The sequence below is a fragment of the Lepisma saccharinum genome, chromosome 16 (genome assembly GCF_977018435.1).
Source record: "Lepisma saccharinum chromosome 16, izLepSacc3.1, whole genome shotgun sequence".
Taxonomy (NCBI): Eukaryota; Metazoa; Arthropoda; class Insecta; order Zygentoma; family Lepismatidae; genus Lepisma; species Lepisma saccharinum.
This window is the reverse complement of record NC_139244.1, coordinates 46293007-46303884: the sequence shown is the minus strand read 5'-3', so window position 1 is coordinate 46303884 and position 10878 is coordinate 46293007. Positions and strand designations below refer to the sequence as shown.

Genomic DNA, 10878 nt, shown 5'->3' with positions numbered 1-10878 from the left:
ACGGAAAAGCGACGTAAAAGTAGGCTGAATACAAAAATTTGCAATATATATATTAACTGAAGAAAACTGTCATTTTTTCCAGGAAATTAAAAAAACTCCCCGTACCTTTTTATACCGTATCACCTCATATATTGCAGAAATTGGCATGTAAACCAGAGTGTTCTAGACGTAATATCTTAAAATTTGCGAAGGAAATATTATGACGAAAATAATTGTAATTCCAGAAAAGGCATTCCTATAACATTAAGTTCTTGCCAGTCAGAACTAGGGTTACCAGACGTCCGTATTTTCCCGGACATGTCCTACATTTTAGCCTTATGTCCGGCGTCCGGGAGGAATTTAAACAATATCATAAATGTCCTACATTTTGAGCGTCACATAATATTAATTAGAACAGAAAAAAGTCATGCAAATTACAAGTCTATGGACTGCGCTTCCAAACTAAATAGTGACATTTATTTTGATTCAGTCATTGCACAAAAAGAATAAAGTTTGTCCTGCTATTAAACAAACGAGAAAACGGAAGCAATTAATGAACAAAGTCTTGGGACCACTTTCTGATAACGTCACTGTTCAATGCCTGAGCAGGATTTCGTGCCTTAGGGTTTATACTGATGGAACAAGGTGTTGACCATTCTTATTCAATATTCAATATAATTTGATTGTAAAGCAGGAGTATAGAGAACAAAGTTATTCAGGGTGTCTGCCAGTCAAGAAAGTCATGGAATCAAGAAAAAGTAAAAATCAACAAGTAGGTCAAGAAGTCATTAAAGAGGCAATAAATTATTCTTGTGGTCAAGAAATTTTTGCTACTGATTGGTTGATTTAGTTTATTTTACTTCACTTCTTTCTGTCCCATTGGCTAATCGCGAAGATGAGGATGAATGATGATAAGATAAGATGGATGAATGGATAGTCATAAACATATAAGGACAACCCACACAAACCCCACATAAGATTATACTGGCTGTGAGTCCAGGCGCCAAAGCCTCGATTGTCTGCCAAACACAGTTCAGAATGCATTAATAAGAAATAGCAGATCTAATTCTCTTCTTAAATTCAGCTTCAGTTTTCATCTTAACTGGCCCTTCGGTAGGGATTTTCATTAAATAAATATTTATTTTCTTAATTATTAATTTCCAACTATACCTAAGTAGGATTTAGAAAAGTCCAGAAAAAGTCAAGATTTCTGGATGTATTATTTTGGTAGACACCCTGTTATTGAACTAAAAACTACCCAAGATGAAACCATTTTAAATTACAGTAATTGCTGAATATTTGTTTGCCATTACAGGTCATAATTCAAATGTTGAGAGAGTACTTTCATTACCATCAGCACAACAGACTCACGAGAGAATTATCTTTTCATAAAGTCTGAAAAATGTTTGGTTTTGATCCCTATAATTTCAACGAGTTTGACTGTCCACTCTAACATTAATATATAGTTTGACTAAACCTGAAAATTGTTTCCTCTGAGAAGTACCACTTAAATCAAGTAGGAAGAGGTGCATTGATTAGTATGATTGCAAGTTTTGAAATTTTGCATTTAAACATTCGTTGGGAAATATTTTTTTTACTGAAAAGTGTCATTTTTCAATCACTTCCTAACGTGTTATATAGAAATATGTATTATTTATTTAGAATGTGTTGTGTCCTACATTTTGACTTAATGTCCAACATTTTGGGACAGCATGTCCTACATTTCCCTTACAGCCATCTGGTAACCCTAGTCAGAACCAACCTGCACTATGTACTCGCATTGAACAAGGCTGTTCACGTGTTCAGCCATTGACTGTTACAAGTTTTACTTTGTCACCCTAATGGGAAACCCCTCTACCGAGTGGCTGAATTATAGTAAATACTGGTATACTGCTATACAGATTTTTGCACTGGAAGTTACAAGATACTTGTTTTACACAGTAACAAGTGACTTTGCTGTCGCTATGCTAAGTTGGCGGGACGAGCAGAAGCCCTGCCTGCACGCATTTCTAAGTGATGACGTCAGAGGACCTCGTGTCTGCGGCGATTACGTTTTCAAATCCGTGACGTAGGAGGTGAATTTCAGCGGTGTTTGAAGGCGTGTTTCTCGAGAACCAAAACAAATATCGCCGAGATATTTTGCACATCTCATGCTTGTTTCATTATCTGTAAAATGAATGGATTTAAAACGTTTTTCATGTCAAAGTGGAAATGTCCATTTCCTGTTGCTTCGAAATCTAATGTGATGACAATGACTTTGGGAGATTAAAACCCACTGAATAATGTAGAACATAGACAATTTCAGTTCATACATTTTCATTTGTTTTACTCTCTTCCATACCTTAACACCAAGAACAGCTCTTTTCTTACTTTTCACCTAACTCCTAAAAGTGATCAATCCTAGCGACCCCTAAATATTCTTCAATTTGGTAGAAATTTTACAGAGGGGTAGCTTATGTGATCCCAAACAGGGGTAACCTTGTGGAGAACCAAAATTCCAATCTTAAAGGAAATGGACCACCCTAATGTACAGGTCATTTAGAACCTTTTCTTTAGAAAGCATTTAGCGATATTATTTTAATGCTAACTGAACCTACCCTAACTACAAGAGCATTTAGGTTTATTATTAGAAGAATGCTAAGGGACCTAATCTTAAAACATTTTTGTGTAAGTAATCGCTAAAACTTCACAGTATGTGTTACAGACGTAATTGCATAAATAGCATGATGAAATCACGATAAAACAAAGACCGAGTCTGCTGCCACGCGCATGTCTCTTTTGAGGTAACAGCAGAAACTACCTAGTTTGTTACTAGAGCATGCCTGCATGAAATGGTGATTTCTCCAAGGGAGAAATCCCGCTCGACCAAACATGGGGCTATAATGTATTTGGAGAGTACATTAGTGTCTCAGGCGAGGTCTGCGCCTTTCGGTGTGGTTGCCACTCCGCGAGCTTCTTTGGGGGCGGGTTTTTCCCTTTTCTTTTTTTTGTTCGGATTCCACTTTAAATTGCAGGTCCAGTCCAAATTAGCCTTACTGTGCATAAAGTGTACTTAAAAGCACCAACTCAATCAATCAATCAACTTGAATACAGGAACCTTTCTTGCCGAGCAATATTTCTAAATGAAAGGGGAAAATTGAGTAGACACGGGAAATTGTGGGGGAAAATTGAGTAAACACAGGAATTTGTGCCATTAGATTATGGCAACACTGGTTAGCCGCCACCACTCTTTTCTCCTTGCTTTTGTTCCTTTCTTTTCCCGCATGATGCCATGAACGACACGGATATCGTGATCTGTGGCGGAAGGTAACAAACTTTATTTGAAAGTACACTACTTTGTTGTTAATTCGAAATTCACAGCAATTCTGATAATGATTACTTTTTCAAAATTATATTAAATTAGAATAGGATAGGTTAATAATAGGTTGATAAAGCTACACGAGACAACGTGGTCACAACGGCTGTTGTCCGGCGACTCCACTCCACTGCTAATTATCTTGGTATACCGTTATCTTCATGTATGTTATTCTTCCATTTTTATTCGTAAACTGTTTAATTTTTTTTTGGTATACTGTGAGCGCAGCGTGGCGCTCACACATGAATTTCTTTTTTTTTGTCATTTCTTTGAATATCATTTTACGTTTATCACATTGCCCACATGGCCTTAATTACATCACTTATATATTCAAATTTACCTTATTACATAACAAAATTATATTATTGTATCGCAGTATTACTGATTACCTAATATATGAGACAATTTATCACGAAAACATTTTTATAAGTTAATTTTGGATTTACTTTTGATAAGTTTGCATAATTTGTTACTTGTTGACGAAATAGATGGACATATGTACTTCGTAGTTTCACCCCGCCCAATATATTGAGGGAAAAGAACACGTACAAATAGGCTCTACGTCATGAGAAGTTTGATCCATGTTGCTATCATTATTGCTTTTCTGCCCAGAGCTCACCTTTTCGCATCACACTGTTCAGCAAGCATGCTCCAAACTGGTATTGTTCATTCGGTACTAGTTTACTATCCTTCGGACAGATTTCTTCATTACAGAAGAAACTACTAACCGTAATAAGTTCCTCTAGTATTGTCTAACATCTGGAAGGTGTTTTGTGTGATGTGGGAATGTTTCATAGCAGAAATTCAACCATTGACGCTTAGCCCCACGAACCATTCATACATAGCCCCACAAACCATTTCTGGTAAGGTTAGGTAAGGTAGGGTCACAATAGGTTACAATAGTTAAAAATTGGTTTTGAAAAAAATATGCGTAGCCCCACACACCATTCTCGCATAGCCCCACAAACCATTTGCGGAAACATACGTTCTTCAGTTACAAAAACACTTTTTTTAAAAAGAAAATTGATCAAAAAAACGTGAATACACGTTAAAATATGATCCGCGAAGCAGATAGGTAAGTACAAATGTCAAAAATTGACGAAACTCAGAAGTTATAGGTGTCCGAAGGATAGTAAACATTTACCATTCATTCATAACTGAAAATCAGGTTTCAAAGTTAATTTAGCCAGAAATAGTGACTGTAATTTTTGTATTTTGTAATAATTAAATTGTCAAATCAAATAATTACCAAATACTCAAAACAGTGATGAAACCCAAATTTAATGCAAACCGAAATAAAATATGGGCCCAAGTTCCTTTTGTTCTACTGCGATTTCATCATGCTATGAATGCAATTTTTACATGGTTTGATATCGATGCCTGTTAACACACACTGCGGAGTTTTAACGATTACTTAAGATTTTGTTCAATATATTCTTTCATGGTTAGGTTAGGCAGGTTAAAGTCCCAAAATGCATTATACTAAGGTTCCAATTTATTTCTACATTCTTTCCCATGCTTCTACGATATTTACTGTCGCTTGTCGACTGAGAATATCTTGTCCATGAGACGTGCGTAAGGTTTCGCATACTCACTAATTGTGAACTAATCACGAATCTGAATGTAATAATTGGCGGTCAAGTATGGAAATCGAGAAAAAAATGAAATAAACTATGTTTTCTTAACGTAACGTAACCCTACCATAAGAAGAATAGCTCCACAGAAGATTCCATTTTCCAAACATGAGGAAATTGTATGACTTGAGATGACCGGACCACTCTCTGATTTTCTTCATATTTGACATACTTACTAATTGAGGCCCCCTAATCACGAATCTGAAGTTAAAATTTGTCGGACATGTCTAGAAATTGCGAACCATTGACGCTAGCGCAACGAACCATTGGCACGTGGTTAGGTTAGGCAAACAGTTAAAATTTGGTGTTGTGGTAGTATCAGGAATATATATATTTGGTTGTGAAACAAAATATTTCACAAATCGACAGTTTCTATTCCGAAAACTAACGGTTTATTTTTGCTTATTTTGCAATTTCTAGAAGTTTCCGACAAATTTTAACTTCATATTTGTGATTAGGAGTCCTCAATTAGTGATTATGCCAAATATGAAGAAAATCGGAGAGGGCTCCAGTCATCTCAAGTCGTTCCTGAAGGAATCAACAGGCAGGACGAGGTATAGTTCTTTTAGCTAAAATATTAATTTTTCTTTGTATTTATGCTAATGGAACATAACCTCGTAGGCGTTCCTTGTCTGACGTCAGCAAGATTGTTGTGCGTAAAGGAAGACCATTAACGAATTGCGAAAGAAAGATGGTTCCGAATTGCTGTGGTAAATCACAAAGTTATTTTACAAGTTCTGCACGTAAATGTACAATTTTAACAAGTGACCGCCAAATATGAACTACAGATACATCATCAGGACACCGAAATTAGTAAGTAGGCGAAATTTTATAGAAATTAAGAGTGGTCCGGTATTGTAAAGTCATGCCCCAAAATTCTACAATAATTAGTCCTTATGCTAGGAGAAATCTGAACCGTTACCCTCACTAACTTTGGCCTCCTAATGATGAATCTGAAGTTGAAATTTGGCGCTGGTGTATAGAAATTGCGAAATTCTGTGCAATTATTAACAGTATGATTGTTGATACACTATTATGGTAGCCATATTTGATGTGAACAATCGGTGATCGGTATTTGCTACACTGTCTACAGCATTGCAACATTGTTAATTTGTCACTTGGAGATCATTGATTGTGGAAGAATGGAGGAGCGAAGGAGTGAAAAGATCGTTAATGCGGTGCATTTATTTACAGTGACGACGAGGATATGGAGGGAGAAGAGGTTGTGTAATGCGGCTTCGAATAGAGGTACGTTTGGCAACGGTGTAGTTACTAGTGTTGTGCCAAAAGTTATACCAGTTGGATGGAGCGTTCATTTGTGTGGGAAAAATGCCATGTTGCATAGTGTCTATTGTATGTTTGTTGAACGAATCATTGACTGTAAGGATAGGTTGTAATTTTCAGTAACTGAAATATCTCCTATTTGTTTCAAATTCTGTATACTTACTACTTTTGGTATCGTCATCATGAATGTGGAGTTGAAATTTGGGTGTGGATTGTATGTTTGTTCAACGAATCATTGAGAGTAAGGATAGATTACGTTAATTTTCAATAACTGAAATATCTCCAATTTGTTTCAAATTTGGTATACTTACTAATTTTGGTCTTGTAATCATGAAGGTGGAGTTGCAATTTGGCTCTGATTTGCGGTCAGGTGACTGGCCAATTTCTAACATGCCCTTGAAAAGGGACACTATAGTGAAAGCTGGGTAGCCGGAGCGTAGGTCAGTTACCCCAGGGGCGGAGCCTGGAATTGGTGGAAATTTGGACTCATAAATACTTCTTTCCGCGCTCCAGATTATTGTTCAGGGGTGTATATATCGTTTTTTAGGTATTTGAAACAAAATTTTCTGATAAATAATGAGCAATTGTGCCGATTGCAGACCACTTAATTTCGGTTATTTTGCGCCAAATTTTAACTGCAGATTCATGATTAGGAGGGCAAAATAAGTGAGTATGTCGAATTTGAAACAAATTGGAGAAACTCCCGGTATTGTAAAATTGCTCCGTCTATGCATAGGTGTACCTAGTTTTCACTGAAACTCCGATATGCCATTCCAATGAAACTCCGATATGCCATTCCAATATATTAACAAAGACTACCTCTTTATGATCTGATCTTATAGAATTTCAATTTTCATAGTTTTATAGAATCACAATTGTTGAAAGAAAATATCTAATCGTAATAATTGAGGATTTGGCATTTTAGACCAATATTTTAAAAACCGGGTCTCCGAGACAGTGTGCTACCATTGATGTAACTTTTCTTACGTGACCCAACGAAGGTTAATGGCAAAAAACTCAATTGTTTTTTCGTAATTTGCCTGCACTAGAATTAAGAAAATGGAAGGCTTCATTTTTTAAGTCTTAACCGTCACACCGAAAAAGCATTATGTTTAAGACATACCTGTGTCCGTGCAACACAGATTTTTTTTTTTATGTACAGATAGTTTTGTTTGTTAGTAGTTGTCAACAAAGTGTTGACATGGTAAAATTATATATTCATAATATAAGAAAATAGACACCTTTTGATAAATATATCTACTACATCTACATTGGCAGATTCACCTTCTTTAGCATCTCCCTCTATACTTTTCCTCTGTAGCTGATTCATGTTCACTAACCTCATATCCACACTCAGCACCATTATCTGTTAGGGAATCATCCAAGGCTGCAAGGATGTAGTCTTTTTTTCACAATGCTTGACATAGAGTGGTTGCTCTAAAGCATGCATTAACACAAAAAGTAAAGCTAAGTGGACACCTGGGTCTGGGAACCCATTTGTGGGCTCTTCTGGCACAGTAACACCCTCATGACTATAACTAGGAAGCAGAAGTTGATGACCTAAAAAATATAGGTATATGACCTATAGAATGTTCTAAAAATTTAAAAAATGACCATAAAATTCGTTAGTTTCAGGTTAAAAATTGAAATGAAATTAAACAAAATGCAATTTTGATTAAAAGAAGAAAAAAAGGCATCAAATGATACCACATGCACATTCAATTAAAATATTCAACGAGGATTTCCAATGGAAACAACCGAATAATTTTAAAACAATTTAATGAAAGTCTTATATACTGAATGAATTGATGTAAAATGCATTAATTTCTCGTATCTTGCCTGGTGATGTAGTGTGGTGTGTTTCTGTGGCACTGTAAAGAAAAGACTCAAGAATATTACCAAAATGAAAGAAATGACAAAATATGATGAAACAATACACTGAATATTGCGAAAAATTTTGTGAAAATGACCTAAATCCTGGAAATTGCCAAAAAATGCACTTTAAAATTACCTTTTTTGGGTTCTAGACGAGGTGTAATATTGTGTGTATTTAATCAGCATCGTGTCAGAAAAAAGATGAAATTTCATCAACCTCCGCTCCCTAACCATTCCACTGGAAAAGAACAAAGGACTAGAAGACTGTTGTGCCAGTTACGTCTTAACTGCCAACCATTTCTTAATGTAATGCAAAACAAATTTCCATCGGGTCCCCAGGACCCAGGTGTTTCGACTACAAGTTAAATAAGTAATGTAGAGATTTTTACATGCTTTGAAAACATGTTTAATGTGAACATGCAATAGGTAAAAATAGGTTGTTGCCCTAGACCCTACCCCCTTGAGAAAGTGAAATACATTCACATTGTTTATCAATGTTTTCAATTGCATTTAACTTTCGAAAATGTGTTCAGAAAGTTTGTTTAATTGAGGAGATTGAAGCACGTTTTGCATGTGTATATGGAATGAATGATGTTCTGAGGGAATCTGGCAAATGTACTAAACCCAGGCCAGATGGTGCTTATTGCAAGGTTTATGCTCAGCTATCTGCCAATATAATTTAAGCCACAAGAGTAGTTTACAAGGCTAATAAAGAAACGAGCAGCATGTATAAGTATGTAGCAGCATCACCTAATTGAAAAATAATCATTTAGAAATAGGTTGCCCATTACAAGTGGCCGCGGTGGCTCAGTCGGTAACGTGTCTGACTACCATGCTAAAGGTCCCGGGTTCGATCCCCGGTCGGTTCAAATCCGGGAACTTTTCTAACGATGGAAGCGGCTCCGGCACCCACCCAGCGTCGAATAACATGGGTACCTGGGGGAAACCCTGGGGGGTAAAGAGCGGTCAGGGGCGTGATGCTGATCACATCACCCCCACTCACGACCGGATCAAGAAAGTGTGGGGCGTTACCCCCACACCCCCTATACGCCTTCATGGCGTGGTGCTATGCACAGGGGAACACTTTACTTTTTTTTACTTTTTTTATTACAACTGGAATCTATTTTATGTCTAGCATTCATGAACGTAATTTTTTGCTGATATTATTTTTGGAGTTTAGGGCACTTTCAGACTGAACCGATATAACACCTCCAGTACATGAAAAGAAACTCCAGTGCACATGCTTTACTACCACTTCTTCAGATGCTTTAATTATTTTTCCAAACAGTTTATCTAGAAAAAATACTGTACATTAATTGCATTTTCTGTTTAATGTGGATTTCTTTAGTCTTTTTTGCAATTTGCCACTTTGTTCCTAAGTAAATTAGGAATGAAGTAAATCTGTGAAATAAATTTGTGCACTAAATGATGAATAGAACATAACATCCCACAACGCTTTGACTGTTGAGAATGATAACACTGTTAAACCTGATGGTGCATTTTTATGTTTTTTGTGGTGAAATTTATTGAAAATTTCGTTTTTAAACTAATTTATTGTTTTCCCTTTTAGAAATGCACTTTGTAAATGGAGACTGCTGTTCAATTGATGCAAATTGGCTAGGCCTAGTTAATGAAGGTACTCCAATCTTGTTTGTTTTGTATTAATAAAAAAATACTTTGTGTTGACCAACGTAATCAAAAGTTGTAGGGAGGAGCAGGTAATCATGCCACTTTTACATAAATGGTTACATTTATTCAGCAATGTTACCCAGTGGAGGCACATAGTGGTTCAGATCCCACTTTAAACTGTAGGTCCAGTCCCAATTAACCTTACTGTGCATAAAGTGGACTTAAAACATCAATTCAATCAATTATTCATCAATGTTGGTTTCAACGAGACTTGCATTGTTTCGGTATGAAACAAATATGTAAACTATTTCAGATCCATTTTTTTGCCAGCAGTTTCATCAAAAAATATAAATCTGTGATGTCCTAGTTTTCTACAATCCTGAAGTCATATTCTGTTTAATTTGATACTTTTGTTAGTCATTTTTCTTAACTAAATGATGATTAATAGAATAAGCCCTAGACGATATGACTGTTGAAAGTGATAACACCAGTAAATCTGAATTAGCATTTTATAATTTTTGATACGAAAAGTCCAGAATTTAGGTTTGATAAGTTTATATTTTGTATTTCAGCAAAGCACTATGTAAGTGGAATCTGCATTCTGTTGATGCCAAATGCAAGGAAAAGAAGGTACTGGAATCTTATAGAAATTCTTATAAATTTTTAAATGTTCTTTGTCTCGCCAAGTGTTGATATCAGACGTCTTAACGCCTATATTCCCACTTGAAATTGATGAAGGGACGCACACAAAGTACCCATATCTCCATATGAGTAATGCAATGAGGCTTTTCACTCAAGCGCTCGATAGTTCACACGGCGATGCTAGATGGCATACAGAATTGATAGGTTTTCCGTTCGAGCAGAAAAACACATATGTCCGTAATTTGGCTGTGGTAGTGGGCCCTCAAATATGGATCGTGAAGTACGAAAACTGTGAAATTGAAACTTCAGTAACAGTCACTATCTCCATGCAAAAATGCATTTTTATTCAATACACAGTTATATATGAAAATGAAAAAGATGTTTGTACACATTATATTTGAGTCTTGCATAATAATATATGGAATTATGATTTAGAATTTTTATGTCATAGTTATCTTCGATGTATGGGTTTTAGGTTGA

The 10878-nt window shown here is 35.9% G+C and overlaps 1 long non-coding RNA gene across 10 annotated transcripts in view; it reads left to right on the top strand.

Annotated features, from left to right (window-relative positions):
- The first annotated feature begins 3215 nt into the window (after positions 1-3215).
- LOC146000052 (uncharacterized) overlaps positions 3216-10878 on the top strand; it is a 73489-nt gene continuing 65826 nt past the window's right edge. For 8 of the 10 annotated variants that reach the window (XR_014443466.1, XR_014443460.1, XR_014443464.1 and 5 more), the window contains exons 1-4: positions 3246-3285; positions 6163-6216; positions 9698-9763; positions 10329-10386. This is a non-coding gene — a long non-coding RNA (uncharacterized LOC146000052). Of the gene's footprint in view, positions 3286-6162; positions 6217-9697; positions 9764-10328; positions 10387-10878 lie in introns of all 10 variants that reach the window. The other 2 variants (XR_014443459.1, XR_014443463.1) reach the window with 1 other exon arrangement.